At 26.8% G+C, this 23875-nt stretch overlaps 1 long non-coding RNA gene across 1 annotated transcript in view; it reads left to right on the top strand.

Annotated features, from left to right (window-relative positions):
* The window catches only part of LOC127279721 (uncharacterized), a 45838-nt gene extending 23239 nt beyond the window's left edge, over window positions 1-22599 (top strand). The window contains exons 2-3 of the long non-coding RNA XR_007842679.1: window positions 16514-16716; window positions 22037-22599. This is a non-coding gene — a long non-coding RNA (uncharacterized LOC127279721). The remainder of the gene's footprint in view (window positions 1-16513; window positions 16717-22036) is intronic.
* Window positions 22600-23875: the final 1276 nt, after the last annotated feature.

Below are 23875 nucleotides of genomic sequence, written 5' to 3'. Positions count from 1 at the left end.
TTACTATGCATCTTTATCATCAAAATAGGGAACTTGAATATTGAATACTGTACATTGTATAAAATAGTATAATATACATATATACTGTAAAAAAATTATATATTTTATTATATAAGGGGCACTAACTTGATGTGAAATCATAATTTAAAAAATCGAAAATCTTTTTCTGATACTATATGATTTTGTGAAAAAAAAAATCAGGACTTTTTCTGCAATTTCTTACAAAATTTGCAAAATCCATTTTCTTAATTCTTATAAAATAATGGAGCTTTATCAGTAAGAAACAAAAATTAAAAAACAACCATCGAAAATAGCAATAATCATCAAATAATGTGAATTTGCAAATTTGTAGGAAAATATCAAAAATTAATTAATATTAATAAAAAATCATTTAAATTCTGAAATTACCGCAGCAGTAAAAGATTTCAAGTTAGTAAACAAACACCCCTAACCTCAAAATTTATATTTTATCACGAATTCAGAGAATCTATCAATGCAATTGAATCAAATATATAACAAAATTAATTATCAACACACATTTTAATTTTATTAGATGTCAACAAGCGTTTTCCATGTTCAAAGTATGAATAAAATTGATGAAAGTGGAAACAAATTTTCTTCACTATAAGAATAACCCTTCTGATGTCACAAGTGACAGAGCCTAATATGCACAAAAAATTCAGTTACTATCCAACTCTGCTTTCGTGCAACAATACAGACGTTGAGTTGTAATTTCCCAGTTCTGATTATTTACGTACTGTCGTCAGCTGTCAGTTGTATTAGTCAAAGATATTTTTATTAATAGACAATAATTATAGGCAAAATATTTCCACGTGCAATTACTTATTTATATAAAATTTGTGGATTTAATAAGTTAAGTGTAAAATTAATAATATTTTTATTAAAATTAGACAGTTTACTCAAATATGACATCCATTTTTCTAGTAATATTTTAGTAACATTTTTATCCATTACAAATTTATCCTTTACCCTGTATCCTAACGACTTTTATCCTCTATCTTTACAACTTTTTACCCACCTTTTTTCTGTGAAATCAATTTGTTTTTAATTAAAGAATTTTTTTTTATTTATTAGGAAACATTTTAAATATACTGGAAAAGCGAAAGGTTTAACTAGAATAATGAAAGTTTTAACTGAGACAATTGAAATTTTTGCTATTCTAATGAAACATATTGCTATTTCAGGTAAATCTTTTCCGTACAAAAAAAAATTATGAAAAAAAGCTGTATATTTTTAAAGAAAAAATGCTCTAAAAAAAGTTTGTTTCAATATTTGTTTAAAATTCCTACATACAATTTGGTATTAATGAAAATAATAATTCTACCAAATTTTATTAAAATAGTGTCCCCTTAACTGAAGTGAAACTTAAAATTCGTTTACAGTAACAATTATACAATATTTTTATTTATTTTTTTATTATTTTATAACACTTTCAATTTTAATTTATATTTTCACTTTTAATTAAACATTTTAAAATCATTGATATGTTAAATCAAATTTATAAAAATTTATTTTAAATTTTTATTAAATTTTTGAATTTTATTTGCAACAAGTATTAAACAAAAAAATGTATATATATGTCAAAACAACAACATTGATTGTTAATGTATGTTACACGTTATCGTGTCTGCTTACAAAATCTGAAAGTAACAATAATTCAACACTTGTTCATGTTAATGTATATAGGCGCCTCCTTTAATTGAGTCATTAATTCAGTCATTAATCTCGTACGGGACATGAGAAAGAATTGCACATTTATATGCGCCACAAGCAACTTGGACGACCAGAGAATTATATACTTATATATATATATATATATATATATACAGTATTGTCGTACTCAATCATTCAGATCGATATTTAATTGAGTCCAATTACATCCGAACAGTGATTGGGATCTTGTTGAAAACACCATTTCCGTCCAGAAAAACTTGTATAATACCTTTGTTCTTATTTTATCGATGAGAAATATACAACAAATAAAATCTTACAACTACTGTCTTACTCAAATTAAAGTCAAAATCTTAAGAAAAAAAAAAATAAAAAAAATTGGTTCAATAGTTTATTTAATTCAAATAAAAGTTATTTGGATCAGTAAATATTTATTTAATAATAGTCAACTAACGTAGAAATGAATCAAATAAATTTTTTTCTAAATATTTTGTTATAAATTAATAATCAGTTTTAATAAACAAGAATTGTGTATTATTATTAAGATTATGTTGCGTTTACTTTTATATTTTTTTTAATTAATTTCAAAGATATATATTTTTTATTTGAAAAATTTTGAATTTTATTGTTGTATAAAAATGTGTTAATTCATTTGTTTTATATATATGAACAGATTTCGTGTGAAATGTGCATTTAACATTTTTTTCAATTAATTCAAAAATAAACATAACTGAATGCTTCACGTCAGCGCTGCTATTTTTCCATCACATTTATATATATATATATTTTTTTTCATTAATTAGCCTGACTGCACTCTACTAACTAACCATCGTTTTGAGCATGAGAACATATATATTATCTCTCACTGACAACATCTGTCTTTCATTAATTCAACGCTTTATTTATACATTACACGCAAACAGATCAACATTATAAGACCATAGACAAGTAACATGCTAATGTTATTAAAATTAATCCTGTTCATTAGTTTGCACTTTTCTTTTTTCACATATTCTTAAAAAAAGTTACTCATTTAGAAATTTAAGCAATTTTAAGATTCATTGAAAGAAATATTTGTGAACTGGCATAATTATATAAATATAGTATACTGTCATTTCGTCCTTTATGACGAAATACGTACATAAAAGTAAGGTTAGGATTTCTACCATAATTAGGCCTAAGCAGAATGAAATCTCTAATCGTAAATCTTAAGGCCAGGTCCAAGTCGAGTCAGCTGTTCCTTCAAAGGAACAGCTGACTCCACTTGGACCTGGCCTTAAGCTTTTACATGAGAGAGAAAAGGATAGAAATATCTTTTGTCCTTTTCTCTCTCACGTAAAAGCTTAAGATTTACGATTATGGTGGTTCTACAATAGGTGCAAAAGCCAAGTACAAGTGCAAGTCCAAATGCAAATCCCATATGAGTGCGAGAGAGATAGATAGACTACCTATTCCCTTCACAGAAAATTAAAAGGCATTAAAATAATCTGCAACGCTTCTTATTTTAGTCCAATTTTGCTTATTTTAATACCAAAATGGATTAAAATAAGTAAAATTGGATTAAAATAAGAAGCGTTGCAGCTTATTTTAATGCCTTTTAATTTTCTGTATTCGCACTCATGAGATTGTCACTTGGACTTGCACTTGTACTTGGCTTTTGCACCTATTCTGGAACCACGTACCTTTAGAGGTTTTATTCTGCGTTGGCCCATTTGTGTTTTGGCCAGGGTTGGACAGTAAAAAGACTAAAACATTTTTCACGTATACTTTAAAATAATATACGTATTTTACGTATAATACCCCCCACCTCAAATAAAATGCTATGTTAAAGGCCTTAGCAGAAGAGAAACGTAACCGTAACCGGAATAATGAGTTAGAGAAAGACAAACAACACACGGAAAAAATTAATTCAGTATATTTTACAAAACTTTGACGAAGTAGCGGATATTACGAAATTTTGTAAAATGGGATGGATATTTTCGGATAAACTACAGAAATTTCGTTGTTTATATTGAATATTTCTGGAGTTTATCCTGAATATTTTGTGACATATTTTACAACACTCAGTTTCATAAAGAGCTGTATCCGCTACTCCGTGATAGTTTTGTAAATTCAGTAATCTACTGAATTAATTTTTTCCGTGTATGTCTATCCATCTCTAATAACTCATTCTTCCGATTGCGATTACGATTCCGGTTACGTTTCTATTCTGCTCAGGCCTTAAAAAAGAGGTAAGATCGCTTCTACAATATCTAAATTATCGACAAAAAATTTATTTCACGTGTACTAAAAATTACAATAAACATATTTTACCACATAAAATTTTTATTTTCTTCAAAACAAAACAAATTTTTTTACAATTAATATTGTTTACAAGGGAAATGATAAGAATAGTGAGATACGTAAAATAAATTTTTTTGTCGAGGTTGGTTTCAAACGTTCTCACTCGCCATTTGTCATAATTCTCGTCAACTACCGCTCCTTGCTTTAGTAAAAATTTAGTAACTTCATTGTTAAAATTAAAAGTTACTATAAAGTTACTAAATTTTTACTACAGCAGGGAGCGGTAGTTGACGAGAATTATGACAAATGGCGATAGGGAATTTTGTCGAGTGGGGACAATGGAAACCAACCTCGACAGTAATGGATGCACGCGCATCGTCTTATCCTAAAAAATGGTCTTCAATACAATGCGATTAAGCTATTGTGGAAGCAGCCTCAAACGCATATGTATACGTAATATAGAGGCTGGTTACACCGAGAGCCAATCAGGAGGGTTGTAAATTTAATCCTCTGGCGTACTAAACAATTGGGATAAATTTTGCGTCTGCGCAGAATGTTTGTGTACATCTGCAACCATGGTTGCGATAGCGACAGGTTAGAAAAGTTAGGTTAGAAAAGGCGATCGCAACCATGTTCACAAATATTCTGCGCAGACGCAAAAATTAGCCTACTTGTTTAGTACGCCAGAGGATTAAACTTAACCCTCCTAATTGGCTGTCGGTGTAGCCAGTCTCATACATACTAATGGAGCATTTACACCTTTAGTAAAAAAAAAATTTTACTTTGATTTTCCGAAATGCACAAATATGATTGGTTATCCATTATCAACCAGATTGTAAACAACCAATCAGGTTTGTGTATATTTGAAATAGCAAAATAAATTATTTTTTTACCAAAGGTGTAAATGTTTAATTAAAAAAAAAATTCTTCATTTAAATATAGAGATCTGTTTGAACGATTTTTGGGAATTTTTAACGCATAGTTAGTTCGTTTTATTTTAATATATGGAAAATATCTATATCATTTTCATTTAAAAAAAATTATTTGTTTTAACGAAACTTATAATATATTTCATTTAAAATTAAGAGTTAGTTTAGAATGTTCGCAAGTAAATTTCCAGTAGAACATCCGAAATGTGTCATATCTTTAAATTTTTGTCACCTACCTCACAATGCTTTCCCCTATTGTAGTTCTATCGAAAAAGCTATACCATTATTTGCAAAGTGTCACAATTCAGATGTTCCACTGATTATTCTATATTTATGATATTTATTGAGAACAGTAGGTGACATCACTCACCAATATGGTCGGAGAGATTTATCTGTTTTAATGCCAGATAAAGTGAACATTTACAATTTTTATTGAAAATCAAACAATACAGCTTTCTTTGACTGAAATATTAGTTTTTACAAATTCAACGCATGTAAGTCGAAATTTTGTAGAGTTTGAAAAGTTAATTAATCCCAGGTATGTATTACTTATCTAAACAGATTAGTGGAATAGTTTTTAGGTTAGGTGAAACGAGATAAATAAAAGTATAATTCTAATAAATTAAATATTATTTTTAAAATTCAATTTAAAAAAAAATGTCTTATTTTTTACGTTCAATAAACAAAAATGTTACTTTAATTTTAAACTAGCCTAAATTTTGAGGTTATGTCCATGACAATAAATCAATTAACCGGCTGGACTTTCTTCAAAATAAATCATTTTAATCTTTAAAATTAACATAAAATTTAAAAGAATATATTTTACTTTCCATACTGTATCTTAAGAAAAGAAAATTTTATGATTTTTATTAAAACCGTTTTCTGACATGTTTTTTCACAATAATGAATGAGTAACAAAACGTACAGTACCCCAAGTACATTAATTTGACGGAGAGCGAAATTATTTCAACTTATATATCGAACAAAAATTGTGCCTTATTTTACAAATTCATTAGCATTATACTCAATGGAAAATGTATTTCACGAGTATATATGTAATTTAAAAATAAAATATTGTAAACATATTTGTACTACTTACGTATAATTTCCTTTTTGATCTAAAGGAACAAAAGTCAAAAAAAGTATTCTTTTCGTGGTTAGCGGATAGTTAGCCAGTTATGGTAGACATAATTGCGGTTTATTGTATCAATAAATACGCCGTCAGAATGAAGCATATAGAGCTAACAGCCTTCCTGGGAATTGAAATCAGTGTTCAAAGAAGACTTTTATGGTCCTGCTTAATATTGTTTATGATGTTTTACCCATTCCATCGACCCAATGCCTCGGAACCGGAAGAACCTTAATGATCCTAGAAGCCCGCGTGCGTCTATAGAATAAAAATCATCATAATTACAATGTGGAGAAAAAAATTATTATACAATTTTTTTTTATTAAAACAGAGGCACATATAAGGACATTTAAAAAAAGTGTTTTCTAATTTTCAAACAATTAATTAAAATTTAGGTATAACATAACCTATATTTTTACAGTTGTTCTATTCAGCATCATTTTGAGTAACGTGAAGTTGTCTGTTAACTCATTTTGATGCAGATCTCATAATGAGGTGCAACAAAAATTCCCCCACAGCACCGAAACTTTCCTAAAGATTGATTTGAAATGTTCTGAATATTTAATTGCAAAGTTTAGTGAAAATTGTATAAAGATTTAAATGTTCAGGAAATTTTCGCGCTAAACATTTATTCAAGTGGGACATTTAAATCTTTACACAATTTTCACTAAACATTGCAATTAAATAAATAAATCTTTTGGGAAAGTTTTGGTGCTGTAGGGGTTAGTTCAGTTTAATTGGCTTTTACTATGATTTTTTTAAATGGCTTTAGTTATGGTAGCTCATAATTAATTGATTTAGCTAAAGTAGCTAAATATTAGCTAAGATGGCTATCTTTTTTCTTACTCAGGGTTATATAATGTGTGAAATAAACAATATTGATAGACGCCAACAACATATATATTACAATATAGCAATATATATATATAAGAACTGAGAAAGAAAATTAGTGAATTAGCAATCTTTGCACGGGCGACAAAGTCATCTTTATTGTCACAAGAGAAAGGAAGAATTTATTCAAGGCGTGGTTATCCGACGAGACCGCCGGTGAAACTTGCTCTGTCCTCTCTCAGCGCAAAGTTCTCTCAAAAGGGATCACTTGGCACGTACGGCATCTGGAGACAGCAAAAGACGAAGCCGCCAGCAAGCGGAATGGTTACGTTCACGGAAACTGCCGATTCCGTGCCGCATCGGTTCTTTGACTTGTACTTGGACTTATATCGGCGACGCAGGAAAACAAAATAATAAAAAAAAAAAAGTCAAGTCAACAATCTTCTTGTATAAAAGCAAACCCCGTGTGACATTACCTTTCACAGCATGATATATATGCGGTATATGGACTTACAAAAAATATAAACGTTCATAACAACTATGTATATTGTAAGAATCAAAAATTGTTTGTTACCATAAGTGTGTGTTTTTACGCATATACTCAATACAAGAAAATAAAAGTTCTTATAATTCATTTTTTTTATTCAAAAATTAACGACTTCATAAAAAATTGTGTTCTTGACTATAAATTAATTCGCATATTTTTCGAAAAAAAAAGAAATGTTTGCAGATGTCCCGTAACAATTTTAGGTACGGCATTTATGGTTTCTTCTATTATGATACATGAGTTATCAAACTATTATTACTAGAAAATAAGTTGTACTTTAATATTAGGGTGAATCAAAGAATATATATAATACGATTCCAAATTTCACGGTTTCGACATAACGGGCAGATGCTAGTCGACAAATAGAAAACGAGAAATACAGGTGAAGCACAAAACATGAGTCGCAACTAACTTAAATTACATGTCATTTGTAAAACTAAACTCACTACAGTTAAATATCATGATGAACTAATTAAGTACTATCTTATTATATATCTAAATTCTCATTTGTCACAAAAGTGTGTTACTTGAGATATATATATAATATTGAAATATTATGACACTAAAGAAATTTAAAGATTTTTATTTTATGCATATTAATAAATTCAGAAAAAAGATTTCTTTGATTCAAAAAAATAAATTTCTTTCCCAAATTTTTTTTTTGATACAAAGAAATTTTATTTGTTTCAAAGAAATTATCTGTGAGTAAAAAAAAAATATGTTTCAAAGAAATTTTTTATTTAATTCAAATAAATGTTGCTTTGACCCTCTATCTCAATGTTAGAATTTCTTTGATTTAATGCACAAATTTCTTTCATTCAAAAGAAAATTTCACTGAAACTAACAAGTTTTTTTTTTGTTTCAAAGAAAATTTTATTTTAGTCATCAATATGATTTGGTTATTCTGTAATTATACTCATTGTAATTCCTTATATTACTAAGTGCTTTTGCACTTAAGGGCATTCTTATTCTCTTTTCTTGTAAGCCTGTAGATTGTAATTAAATAAATAAATTTTTAATGAAAAAAAACAAGTCAAAGAAATTGGTTTCTTTAAATCATAGAAATCTTTTCTCTGGGTGTAATATAAACTCTCTAAATTTGAATTAGTACAAATGTTTACTAATTTAAATTATAGTGACTCACTTTTTGCTTTAGAATTAGTTAAATTTTACTAATTGTTAGTAAAAGTAAAATTGGTTTCTTTAAATCATAGAAATCTTTTCTCTGGGTGTAATATAAATTCTCTAAAATTGAATTAGTTCAAATGTTTACTAATTTAAATTAGTGACTCACTTTTTGCTTTAGAATTAGTTAAATTTTACTAATTGTTAGTAAAAGTTACTAAAAATTACTAAGATTTTACTAAATTAAGAAGCAAAAAGTGAGTCACTAATTCAAATTAGTAAACTTTTTTTACTAATTCAGATTTAGAGAGAACATTAAACATTAATAAGTTTACTTTCCAGTTAAAAAATAGTATAAACAATCGAAACAATTTATAGCAGAAGAGAATAATGTGTCTTTTGAATATTGTACTTGAGTGAAGAAGAATGATTGAAATTTTGTTTTAAAACTAAAATTCACAAAACCTGTGGCTGCTTCTACAATTTGAAGACGATTTTTTAGGATAAGACAATGAGCGCGCGCATCCATTGCCAACTGTCGACAAAAATTTATTTCACTTGTTTTAGTATTAATATTATTGAAATTATACACCACATTTCTCTTGGAAATTTTTTTTATTTTCTTTAACAAAACAAATTTTTGTATAATTTCAATAATATTTACAAGCTAAAATTGTACGAATAGTGCAATACGTAAAAAAAATTTTGTCTACAGTTGGCAATAGTTGCGCGCACATCGTCTTGTCCTAAAAATTTATCAACAAGACGATGCGATTTGATTATTGTAGAAGCATAGCCTAATGTAGGAAATATTTCAAATGACAAAACGGTAAACTCCAAATATTTCCGATATGTCTAACCAATCAGATTCAATCTTCATTCACTTTCACTGAATCGTCGAAACATTCGATAATTGCACTAAAGTTTATTTACAAATTAAATATGTAGATTTTTTTATATTCAATATACACCCAATATCGCTTGTATTTGTCAATAAAATTTTTTTCCGATATGAAATTTCAGTGTTTAATTTAGAAAAAAAAATACAAATAAGGGGGGGGTTGAATTTGTAATTCTGTGAATTAACGTTGTTGGCAACTAGGACATTTTTTGTGTATTTATGCAAGCAAATCTTGAAAGATTATCAAGAGTATTAAATATCGGTTTATTTGTTATAAATGCACATATACCTATAATAAAGATTTCAATAAACTTGAGTGGTTGATTAATAAGTATATATATATAAGATATAAATGAAATTCGACTATAATATGTCAAATACCTTTGGCACGCGATCTCATATTCAAGTACGATACTTGATTTATGAAACAATATATTGTAATATTATTATGTCAGTTTTAAAAGCTAATATATGTATATATTTATTGGAGCAATTTTACTATAATTTTTATAAAAACTACACTGAAGGACTTTTCATTTCAAAAATTAATATAATATATTTCAAAATGGGGATATTTCTGTTTTTATATACTATTTATGAACGTGCTAGTTTCTAATTAAATAATATTGAAAATTAATGTAGTTCATATTAATTTTTAATATTATTTGGTCAGAAACTGGTACGTTTATACAACTAAGTAGTACAAAAAAAGAGATATCTCTATTTTGAAATACATTGTTTTAATTTTTTAAATTAAGTGTACTTTGAAAAGAAAATTTATTTGATTCAAATAATCGGTCACTTGACTGTTATCAAAATTTGTATCAAATAATTTTTATTTGAGTCAATTGAAAGTTATTTACATTAAATACAGAAATTATTGATTCGAATCACACTAATTTAAAAGTATCAAATTGATATATACCAAAAATATCAAATTGCTTTTAAAATTCGTATCAGTTTGATACTTTTAAATTTGTGTGATGCAGTTTATTTGATGAAAATTAAAAATTATTTGATCCAAATAAGGATTTATTTGATAATAGGGGATCTTTTTTACCAATTAACCTTTTTTGCAGTGTATAGGGTTTAAAAAGTAAAATTCTTCATTTGAAAGGACTATATTATTCTTACATTAACTTTTTATTATATTTTTAATCATGAGTGAGTAAGAGAAATAATATTTATTAGCTAATGGTTTAATGATAAGTCAGGTACAAATGATATAATTTATTATTATATATACAATAAGTATTATTTATTTTTAACTTATAAATCTATTTATATAACTAAGGCAATAATTAATTACTTCCGTTATTTAATTCAAATATTTCAAATTATCAAATAGCACTAATTTTGATTGTATTTTAAGATTTTATAAAGACATTAAATTTGAAATTAATTTCAAATCATAACCATACGTAAAAAGAAATGATACAGTACCCTCATCGTTCTTTTTTCCTCTTTTTAAATCTTCTTAATTTTAAACGGAAACTCTTCATTAAAGGAGGTCAATATTTAAGTATATATACTCCTTTTGTCATATTATCATTAAAGAACGGAAATACAAAAATTTTACTTTGAAGAGAAATATTCCACTGAAAAAACAATTTTCTGAAATTTAGAATATGTACTTGATACCTATTTTATAATTAAATTCAGTAAATACCATTCTTAAAACTACACTGAGAAAAAAGGTTTGAGCTGACAACCAATATTTCATTCAATATATGTGCAACTAAAATTTTTTGGTTGACACAACTAAACTTTAGTTGACAACAACCAAAGTTTGTTTCAGACGACTAAATAAGAAAATGAAAAAGAATTTGGTAGTCTCAACCAAACTTTGGTTGATGTCAACTAAAGTTTAGTTGTGTCAACCAAAAAATTTTAGTTAGAATATAATATTCTTAAAATAAAAAACACTTCTTAAATTAAGAAATATTTTACAAACAAAAGAGAAGATTCTTAATTTAAGAAGTGTTTCTTATTTTAAGAATATTATATTCTAACTGTAAGAATAAAATGCATGAGAAATATTTTTAAATAGGCGTCAAGAAGATATTCTTAAATTTAGAATATAATTTTTTTAGTGTGCCTATTAATATAAAGACAGCATACAAGTTTGATCTAAGGTTTAAATTTTCGATTTTTTTTACACGTTACATATATAATTGTTTAGCAGCTTTAGCAAACATTTTAGTTGCTGCAGCAATATTTTTAACATTCATTAGCATCTGTAGTTAATTATTTTCCGTGTGTAAATTGAGAATTTATTATTGAATCAAGTATAAAATATTTTCTCGAGAATCATGAAAATTATTTATTCAAATGCATAATATGCAGATTAAATATAAAATAAAAATACACGATATAAATGATATAGCATATATGCATTTGAATAAATAATTTTCACGCTTTTGGCGAAATTGTTCATTTAATACCATCGTTTTCTAAATGTAGAGATATATAGTTGTATATTCTAACTATATATTTATATATTTTTAAATTACACACACTTTGATTGTTTAGTGTTAAACATTAATTTAAAAATTAAAATGAAAAAAGCATTCAGAATATTATTATATACTAAATATCAGTAGTACAATAAGAAAATGACTCAGCAGTATACAGTCTGACTCTACTTGCCGTTACTACTGATAAGTAGAGAGAGAGAGATACTATTTTTGAAAACGAAATATCCGGCACTATTTCATTTTCATATGGAAATGTCATAAAGAAATAAATAAGTTTTATTGTTTTTGTTATTATGAGAAGTCTAATCTTACCTACAAAGCATATGTGTATTATTATACAATAATTATGATTACATTATTTATTATTATGAATATTTTATTGAAATTATAAAAGTTATAATTTGAAAAATTTTGAAACAAATTTATATTTCAAAATACTGTTATATTTTTATACACAAACATATTTAAATTTAAAATTGCCTGACAGTGTGCGATTTAGATAAGAGATGGCGCCAGTCGCTTTGAATACGGCGCGAAAACAACGCAAGTGATAGAAACATATGTTTCACTGCACAAAACTTGTAAGTAAATTAGAATTGCTATTCAATGGGAAATTGAATAGTATTTGATGTAAACAGGTTTTTGGTAATAAATAATAATGCCAATGTAAATATTTATAACAAATATATGAGTATATTTGTAGTGAAACAATATATAATGAGAAACTTGATAAATAAATCACGAAATGATTATATGGCTATCTATCATCAAGTTCATTAATTATGTAACACTTCCTCTTGATGGTATTTAACTCCTAAAAATCACCTTTTTATATTCTTTATTGCTTATTTACACTATAGATTAATTTACAAAAAAGTAGCGTATATAAAAATACATTTATGTAATTTAATAATACAATATTGAAAAATGATATATTTATATTAAGTTCAATTTTTACGATTCTTTTTTTAATATCATTTAGAAAATAGTATTAAATAAAATAGAAAGTATACTTTATTAAATTAAATGTAACTTTTTGATATTATTTTAATATCGAATTGAATTAAGACAATTTTCTGTGACAGTAAAATAAGCAATAAAAATTATGAAAAAAAAGGCTTTTGAAAAATGATTCTTATAATTTTACCTTAAGTAAAATTGTCGAGCCTTATAATGATCGACAGTTTTATTTGTGCCTATCAAAAAATGTCAATAACTACGACGTGTAAGATTTTATTCAATAAGATTATAACATTGACGACGACGACGACGACGACAGTAATGCTACAACAAGAGAAGGAGAGTTGTTCCCCTCTCGCTATTTCTTCAATTCAATTGAATTCTATTCCAGTGTTCAGTTCATATCATTGAGGTCGCCACTTAAATCCTCATTGTCGTTCGTCGCTTATTGTTTCACCCTTCGAACGAGAACGAATAACGACGTATGTACATGTCCTTTCATATCCGAATACGTATATATAGCCGAATTAGATTGACTGTATAGATATTTTCCTTTAAATTTATATATATATGTATATATAACCTCAAGAATTAATGTGGACAAAATATTTCTTGTACATTTCATGTTTGAAAAAAGAAATCTCTTTGGACTTTTTTTCTCAATGGTATAACAATATATTATTATTACCCTATCAGAAATTTCACTATTATGCCAAAGTTGACAACTGGCGCAGTACTGCACTTGTATTATATTGCCAAAAGGCTTAGACAACTTGTATTAAACCAATACTATAATATTTAATAACTGAAAAAACGATGGGTACATTTTCTTTTGTAGGGGAAAAATTGTCTTTTTACGAGACAATTTTTAGAAGAAAAAATTTCGTCTGCTATTATGCCACATGATAACTCGACATTCTAGTTAGCCTAACTAAATACATAGTAGAACTGAACTAAAATTAATACGCGAAACTTTAAAATTGATAAATAAATAAATTTTATTTTATTCAAATAATCGGTTACTTGACTATTTATATCAAATAAATATTTACTTGAACCAAATACTTTTTCTTTGAATTAAATAAATTGTATTTGAACCAATTATTTATGTATTTGAAACAAATATTATTTAATTGACTCAAAAAATAAAATAAGTTAATGTTTATAAAAATTGGATAAAATTTCGATTTTTATCTAAACTGAAAGAAAAAAGTTAAAATATTAAAAAAAATAAGTATTTAACAAAAAACTTTAACTTAACATAATTTTTTCCAAAAATTGAATAACTAGACTTTATAAAATTGTTTGAAAATAGTTTTCATTAAATTTCTCTTTACGTTAAAAATCATTTTTCAGGTTATGTTAGGGCCTTTATTATTTTTTTAAAAAAATTTACCTTTTTTTCAAATTAGCCTTTAACCGAATTTCTTTTTAAACGAATTTTTATTCAACAAAATTTTTAAGTATCAAACTTAGGTTTGCAAGAATTTTTAATTTGCAGAATTTCTTTTTACCCAACTTTTTATTTGAAAGAATTATAATTTAACTGAATTTTAATTTAGTAGAATTCTCATTCAACAGAATTTTAAGTGATAAGAATTTTTAATGTATCAAAATTTCTAATTCACCGAAAATCTTCATTTGTAAGAATTTTTATTTGATACCTATAATTCTTGAAACGACCAATCTTCATTTGTCCGAATTTGAAAATATCCGAACAAACATAACCTACAGAAAGATTTTGGCGCGATTTTTAAAATTGACCAATCAGAAATTATAAATAAAATTGTGATTGGTAAATTTTAAAAATAGCGCCAAAATCTTAATGTCGATTATATTTGTTTGGCAATTTGCAATTTCGGATAAATAAAAATTCGGCGTTTTAAGAATTCCATCAAATAAAAAATTGGACAAATTTTAATTCGATAAATTGAATATTTATTGTATTTAAAGATTCGAAGAACTTAAAATTCTAAATATGAGAATACTGTTAAATCAAAATTTGGTTAAATTAGAATTCATTTAAATAAAAATTTAAGAGAAAAATTCTGTAAAGTAAAAATTCCTTTTAAAATGAATTTTGTCAAATGCTAATTCAAAAAATGGAAATTCGTCAAAAAAATAATTATATATGGTAAAAAAGATTTACCAGGAACAGCGAAAGGTTTCACTACAGTATCAAAAGTTTTACTTGTTCCAATTAAATCTTTTACTATTCTAGTGAAACCTTTCGTTGTTTTAGGTAAATATTTTTTTCCGTGTATGTATAATAGAATTCTTGAAAATAAAAATTGTAACTAATGATTTTTATGGGATAATTATGCGCCTCGGAAACAGTAATGAATGCACACAGAAAAAAATTCGTTTGAAGCAACCAAATTTTTGTTAAATCAACAAAATAAATGCATTGATATACAGTTAACCAAACATTTGGTTGCATAAACCAAACGTTTATTTAGCTCAATCAAATTTTTTCTTTGTTCAAAAAATTTATTAAAATAAACCAAACAGTTATTTAGATCAAATAAATATTTATTTGAATTAAACAAATTTTGTTTGAACTAACCAAAAAATTGGGTAAATATAAAAAAATGGTACATTTGGTTCAAACACATCTTTTTTCTGAGTGTGTACTTACTGTCTTTTTTTATAAATACAGCCACATTGAAAGACGATAAAATTTTTCGGTATAAAGATGTTTTTATAATAATTATATTAATTTAAATCTTCATTGATGTTTCGAAATGTTAAAAATGTTTTTTGATATATCTTTCCTGCCTTAAAAAATTGCCAAAAAAATTTTTTTAAAAATTATACTTTATATTAATTTGAATAATAAAAATTGATGAATAATTTATTAATAAAAATTGATTGAAAAAAAATGTAAAAAAATGATTTTGAAATAATTGAAATAAATATTAGCCCAAAAAGAGATTATAAGGGAATATAGATTAGATAGGGTTTGCTAGACTTGATTTTGTACTAAAACTTTAGAAACTGAGAAAGCAGGTAAGTGTCGACCGAGTTCGTTCTACTTGTAACCAGAACGAATTCCGACAAGTGCTCTTGGGGCCAGCTTTTGTACGTTTTGTAGCCGTCGGATATATAACTACGAAGTGAAGTACGTCGCGGTTTTGCTGGAAGTGGGCATTGTTGGCCCACAGCCCACATGCTACTACGAACAAGAACAAACCTCTTGGTATAAAAATGCATCATGTGGGAATAACGCACCCAAAGTCCTTCAATTTAATTATACTCTCAAAAGAATTTATTGCAAAAAAAAAAAAAAAAAAAAAAAAAAAATTAACCATCTTTTTACAGTCAGAGAAAAGTTAATAAAAGTTCCATTTCAATATCTGTATACTAACAAGAGATTATATACCTGTTACATAATTTTACATAAGTATTATTATCTACACACAGCACATATACTGTTTATTTGTTCCAAGTAATATGTTATGACAAATATTTATTTTAACTGACTTTTAAGTAAAGTTTTGTCAATTATAAAATAACTGTTAAACGATATTTTGAATCTATTTACATGATATGTATATAATTTCTCATTGTTTTCATTATGAGTAACATAATGTTGTAGATTTACATATATGCTACATAACCTATCTTATTCTTTCTCAGTGTCTCTTCACCTATGATGTTCGGGCTAACAATTCCACTTGATTCCGATGAATGATCGTAACGAGGCTAACACCAGGGTGGTATGCACGTGTCTTCAATGGACCAATCAAAGCTCACCCTCTTCACATCCATTCTCGAGGCTTACAACGATGTCGCCTTAAGCTTTTATACACGATGATAATCATCAAACCACGAATCTGAAAGTACATTACATTTCTCTTTTTATCGACTGCTCAAATCTATTACTTGATATATATATATAGATTATATTATCATGTTTTCTATTCATTTCCAAAATGGTTTTATTTACATTTAGAACCCTCGAATTTAACGTTAATACAATCTAATTTTTAATTACTGAAAAGTCATTAGTATCAATTTTATAATCTCTGTATCTATATTCATATTTTTTACTTATCAGTGAAAGGGATAACACAATTTTTCTTTTTATACATAGTAGAATTGATATCAAAACAAAAATATTTATAATTATTATTTAATTAAGTAGGTATTAAATTGTAATTAAAATGGTCTCAAAAAGAAACAAATTTAAGACTTATTTCAACTATATAGAAAAAAATTACTCTGTAAAAAATGTGTAAAATAAAAAATTAAAAATTTTCTTTATGTAAAAAATACGAAAGAAAAGGATTTTTTGCATGCAAAATATAATAACAAACAATTATGTAAACACTGAAAAAATAATTTATTTGATTCAAATACTCGATTACTTGACTATTATCAAATAAATATTTATTTAATAATAGTTAAGTAACCGATTATTTCAATCAAATAAATTTTTTCTTCAGTGTAGTTTTAATACCGACTTACATAGTACTATGATGTAATTTAGAAGTAAAAATACAAAAAGATGATTAACTTTCAATATAAACCATTGAGTCTTCAGAACACCTAAAATATTCAATATTTTATTTTTATTTTACATGCACTGAGAAAAAAAATTTAGTGTTTGCAACAAAATTGTTTGGTTAGGGAATTTTGGTTCTTGTAACCAAATTTTGGTTGGCTGAAACAAAGTCGTAGACTTATCTCAATCAAACATTTGGTTAGGCCAACAAAGTTATTTGGTTGAACATTTTTAAATTCCAACCAAAATTTGGTTACGACAACAAAATAATTTGGTTAACACAAAACAGAAAAAAAATTCTAGTTAGAATAACCAGAATTCTGGTTAGGGTATATTTAACATTTTGATTCTGCTTAGGTTAACCAGAATTCTGGTTATTTTAACGAGAATTTTAGTTAATACAACTAGAATTCTGGTTAACATAACTAGAAAGTAATGTTAAATATAGCCTAACCAGAATTTTTTTTTCAGTGAACAAAATAGTTTGGTCTAAAAAACCAAATGATCGTTTGTTGTCCTAACCAAAATTTGGTTGCGACAACCAAATAATTTGATTCGCTCTCAGCTCATAGCTTAAGAAAACAGTTAGTTTAAATAAGTTTAAATAAGTAATGAAATAAATAAAAAAGATACAAATAAAAGAAATAAGGTAGAATCAAATTTTTAATTTTACAAAAAAAATTGTTTGTTTAATCAACTAAACATTTTTGTTGACCTAACAAAAAAAATTTGGTTGAGCTAACCAAACATTTTTGTTATGCCAACAAAAAACACTCAAACAAATTTTTTGGTTGACTTAAACAAATAGTTTGGTTGCTTAAATACCAACAAAACTTTTTTGTTGGCCCAACCAAATTTTGGTTGCTCTGACTAAATATTTTTCTCAGTGTGAATAAAAGGGAACTTTTAATCCTAAACATAACCTAAAATTTGTTTGTTTCTTAGGTCTCTTTCTTCATATCGCGTCACAAATATAATATTTTTAATTTTTTAAAAAAATATTTTATTGACCATTTTATAAACCCTGTAATTTGTTGAAAAATGAAGATTATGAGCAACGCGTGTACTTGAAAAGTTATTCGAACAAGGATTTGTCTTAAAACTCTACTCTCTCTTTCTCTCTTTCTCTGTGATAAAGTGCAGCGAAAATTACATATAGGGGTTATCTTATATTGTATTAAAGTCGGAGAGTGTTACACATTTACAAAAGAACAGAAATACTATAATAAGATCACACGCGCGTGAAAATTAAGGTAAGTTATTTTAGATGGGAAGAGATTTAGGATGACTTCACACGTTATTCAATGAGCATTTAATTGTCCCTTCAATAGCTTCTTTCTGTATGCTTTCATTTGAATTCTTCAAAGTATGAAAAGGATTATGAGGAGTTACCGAATAATGCTATATGATATTGAATTAAATACTCTATATATTTTCTAATTTTATTTTTTTTTTATAAATTTCAACTTATCTAAAAAGGTGGCCGTAGAATTTCATTTTCAAAATTCGCTGACTTTTCCATAACTAATATTATTTCGTTAATTAACAAATTTTTGAATTATTTAAAATTTTTTTTTAGAACTTATTTATGCGTCCAGTAATTTGTGGTTTCTTTAAATAATAATTCCCACACTTTTGAAGTTTTTTTACAAAATTTCTTGACATCAAATACGAACATATAAATAATATTTTCTACTATTATTTGAAATATAAATTGGATATTTAAATTTAAGTTACATTTAATAAAAATTTTATACTACTGTTTCAATAGTCAAAATGTGTTATAATCAACAATAATATTTGTTATGTAATTGGAATATTTCACAATTATTCGCATTTGTGTATACTTGGCAAGAATTCGTGGCACACGAATTCTACAGAAAGACCCTAGAAAACCGCGATTTTTGCGCCGTTACACATCCGTGGTTTGAGTCATAAAACTCCAAATATAATTGTACGGCCCTAGCAGCTGCGGTAATGCTTTTAAGTAGAAGCTGGTCTAGTATTTGAAATTACAGAGAGAGGGAGAGAGAGAGAGAGAGAGAAACATGAACTTATGCAATAACTACAGTACATGCGAATTATTGTGAAATTTTCTGCAATTGCCATTGAATAAAACCTGTGACATAAAAACACTGGCAATAAAAGAAAGATATTAATACGATGAAAACAAATTTTATTAAAATTATATATATATATATATTCACAAATCTAAATAAGTTTACGACATTTTAACAGATTAAATCTACATCTAATTTGCTTTAGCATAGAATTTTTTTAATTAATGTTTAATTATTTTTTTTTTTTAAATATTAATGAAATTTAAAAAATTTTAATTTTCTGTAAGTAAAAATCATTTTGATTTTAATTTTCAGAGCACTATGCAATTGTAATTTTCCACTATACGAAGTAATTTTTTTGAGGTTATGTGGTTGTCATTCCATATAAACACACTTAATTTAAAAGTATCAAACTGATACCAAAAATATCAAATTGACATAAAAATTAGGATCAGTTTGATATTTTCAGTATCAGTTTGATAATTTAAAGTTAACTCTGCGTGTAGCAGAGAAATAAATATATATATATATATATATATATATATATATATATATATATATATTTCACATATTCTTATTAATTTTCTAAGTTTTTGGATATAACTAATTCGATACAAAAGAATAAATTAGCTTCAAACATTAACAATTATAAATTTTTAATTGTAACCTAAAACGTCACATTTTATTCTGCAAAATAAATACCTTCTTTGCCAGTCCTGCTGTTGTGGTAATTTTCTCCTTAAAGAATAATACATCAAGAGTATAACTTTAAATTTTTTAAGTCATACAGTGCGGTCTCGTAACTGCAACATTCTCTGAAATTTCCCACTCTTTCGGACTTGATACTGCAACATATCCCACTACCTACCATTTCAGGGACGTACATACCTACTATACGCGAGAAAATTTAAGACCCCTGAAAAACGGACTACTTTCATACTTTCACTTTGAATACGGCACTGAAAGCTGCCGACGTCACGTTTCAGTTTCAAGTCCGGTGGTCGAGGTGGGGTGTTGCAGTAACGAAACTGTTGCAGTTTCAAATGTTGCAGTTACGAGACCGCACTGTAATATTAAAATTTAAATAACTCATGAATTTTTAAGTAGAAACACACAATTTTTCGTTTTTATTTTTCACAATTTTTTTTAAACTTAAAATAAATTAATCCCTGTAAAACTAATTACATTTAAAAAAACACATTATAAGCTACCTCAGATTAAATTTTTGTGCAAAAATATTTTCAATACCGGCTGTACAATACACGTTTGAAATACGTCGGGTCCAACTGACCCATTGTGCCATTTACGTTCTAACGCGGAATTGTGAATTCTCAATTTACAAACATTGCAAATAGAAGTATCTTATTTTAAGATGTTTTGGTAGCGTTTTTAAGACATTAAGATGTTTCAGATGTCTTGATGTATTGAAAACGCTACCAAAACATTTTTAAATAAGATACTTCTTTTTGCAGTGTTGTTACGCCATAATTAGTTAGGTTAGGTTGAAGTTCAACGCCATAATTGACATAAAGCTATTTTTAGGAAATCCTCTTCGAAATTAGAGGGAATACTATTAAACAAAAGAGATTATTTTAAGTTCTGAGAATATTATTCTCATTCTGAAAATATTATTCTCAATGTAAGAGGAATGTGCTAAAGTAGTTCTCAAAATAAGAATATTTTTTTATCGGTGCACATTAGTGATGCTCCTGAAACGAAATACAGTTAAAGGTAGAAAATTGTAAAGTGTATAGTAAACGTAAACTTTTTTTTTTATATAATATCCTAAAATTAGTCACACGATACAAAGTAAGGTGTATAGGTGAAATTGACTCAGAGAGAAAGGGTGTGACAAACGAGAGCGAACATACTTGACTAACAAAAAAGAGAGAGAAAGAGATATATATCAATTGTTTCTGTTCAAAGGGTCAGAGGAGGACAAGAAATGACCCTTTGGGCCTATAGGACAAGAGTGCATTAAATGCATGTAGGTACTTAAAGATATCTCTGCCACAGTATATACAATACTATTGAAGCGTGTCTCAATGTACATGTATATTTTTTTCTTTCTTTTTTTTTCCCTTTCTATCCCTTCACCGGGTGACCTCACTCTTATCAAATGCTTTGATGCAATAAAAGTCGAGAGGTTAATTTGTTATGCGTTAAGGGCCCACAACCAGACGAATCTCAGCGTTACGCAATACATTCGTCCCTTATTGTACCAATGATTCTTTCTTCTTCATTTAATCCAATCTGGTTCACTATTCCATGTCATGATGGCTTTTCAAGTACAAAACAATTTATAAGTAACGTTTAATATTAAATTTTATATTATTTCATCCGTAACAGTAGTCTTTTTTCTTATAAAAGTAAAAATTAATTGATTTCTCCAAAAACCACAAATTTTTTTGCCTCCAAGTTGTAGAATTAGTATATAAAAATTTTATATCTTGTGTGTTAAATTTTCAAGAAAGTGACAATTTAATATCCTTTAATTATAATTTACAAGAAAATTACATAAAGCTTGTGTGTGTTATATCAGCTACAGAGAGGACTTATAAAACTAAAATTTGTACGTATATTCTTTTGTTTCAGTTTTCTTAGAAGCGACCCACACAATTTTCTGGAAACGAGGAGAAACTAGTCAACCTCAGCAATTCATCAATTTTGGTCAATGTTTCAATTATACTTGAGTCATAAGTGAATCACACAGATATATACACGCGAGGAAATTTGCGCAAACATTCATTTCAACGTGCGTATGTCGTTTGGATCAAGCAACACGCAATATACAGAGAGTCGGGTCAGTCGAGGTCAAATTGGTAATGGACTGACCCTTAATTCAATGTGGTCTAACCACCAAACGCCGATACATCATTGCGCTTATAAGCAAACATGCAGACATGCAACACCCTTCAAAACCATTTCCATGACCTTGAACTAAAATGTGAAATTTTCACTGAGAAAATCTTCGAAAGAAATATCCAACAGATTTCAAATTGTGAAAAAAAATCATTCTTTTTTTTTATTATATTATTCTGTGATCAAAATAAATAAACAATATACCAAACTAAAAAAAAATTCTAACAAATTAATTTTAGAGCTTATTCATCCAAAAGTTTTTAGACTTCAGATTCGTGTTTATCAGGTCAAAATAGTAAAATACATACGAAAAATTCAGTTTAATTTCTGCTTTATAAACAAATTTTTTTATGTGACTGTGATATTTTTTATAGAAATAAAGTTAAAAATTAATTTTAATTAATTAAAACAGATTTTAATTTTTAAACAATATAATCTATGTCAGTTGATAAAATTTGTTAATAAAAAACATTCCTTAAAAAAAGAGAAAAATGTATTTATAACAAAAATTATTAAACGCATTTTAAAATTTTTATAGAAAAAGATATAGGAAAATTAAGGGAATATATGAGAAGAGTTCCAGGGACCATCAATCACAGAAGTCTCGCACCTCAAGAATACTCGTTCGTGGTACAAGAACCTCATAGTCTTTCACAAGCGCGGCGTCACAGAGCAAGTTTGAACCTTCTTTACGTCTTTTTCTACCTTCCTCTTCGTCATCAGGGTCACCAAGTAAAAAGTTTATAATAGTCTTACAGTGTTGTGTTCGTGTGATCAATAAAAAAAAAAAAACTCAACCTTACGCCGCGGTAGGAATGTTAGCAAGTGCAAGTTATCTCTTTGAATTAAAAAAAAACATTAAATTACAGATACATTTTAAGAATCAAATAATTCCTTATTTTTTATTACACATTTTTATAAATTTCTCTAAAATATTATTATATTTGTATTTATGGAAAAATTAATTGTACTCTCTAAATCTGAATTAGTAGTTTTCTACTAATGAAAGAGTGCGTATTCGTATACCGATTGAATTAGTAACAGTTTTGACTAATTTTTAGTAAAAAAAACTACTAATTGCTAATAGAAAACTACTAATTCATGGGGTAAATCGGCTTACTAATTTGAAATAGTAAAAAATACTACTTACTACATGAATTAGTAGTTTTCTACTAGCAATTAGTAGTTTTTTACTACAAATTAGTCAAAACTGTTACTAATTCGACATTTTGTCAGTTCGACGTATTGGCCGTTCGACATCTTTGCTTTTCGAGGTTATGGCTTTTCGACATTTTGACCGTTCGATGTATTGGCTGTTCGGCATCTTGGATTTTCGACATTTTGTCTGTTCGATGTATTGGCTTTTCGACATTTTGCCTGTTCGACGTATTGGCTTTTCGACATTTTGTCCATTCGACAACTTCCCATTCGACATTTTGTCTGTTCGGTGAAAAGCAAGCGTCTCTTTATGTTTAATTAGAATATTTTGTAAGCAACATTAATTAAAAATGGCGGACCCAATATGGCGTCAAAAAAATTAAAAAATTGAATAAATTTGCATAAAAATAATTC

This window comes from Leptopilina boulardi, unplaced genomic scaffold (assembly GCF_019393585.1).
Source record: "Leptopilina boulardi isolate dan_hultmark-lab unplaced genomic scaffold, ZJU_Lbou_2.1 LbouV2_223, whole genome shotgun sequence".
Taxonomy (NCBI): domain Eukaryota; kingdom Metazoa; phylum Arthropoda; class Insecta; order Hymenoptera; family Figitidae; genus Leptopilina; species Leptopilina boulardi.
Note: the sequence above shows the minus strand (reverse complement) of the source record. Positions and strands in the feature narration are given on the sequence as shown.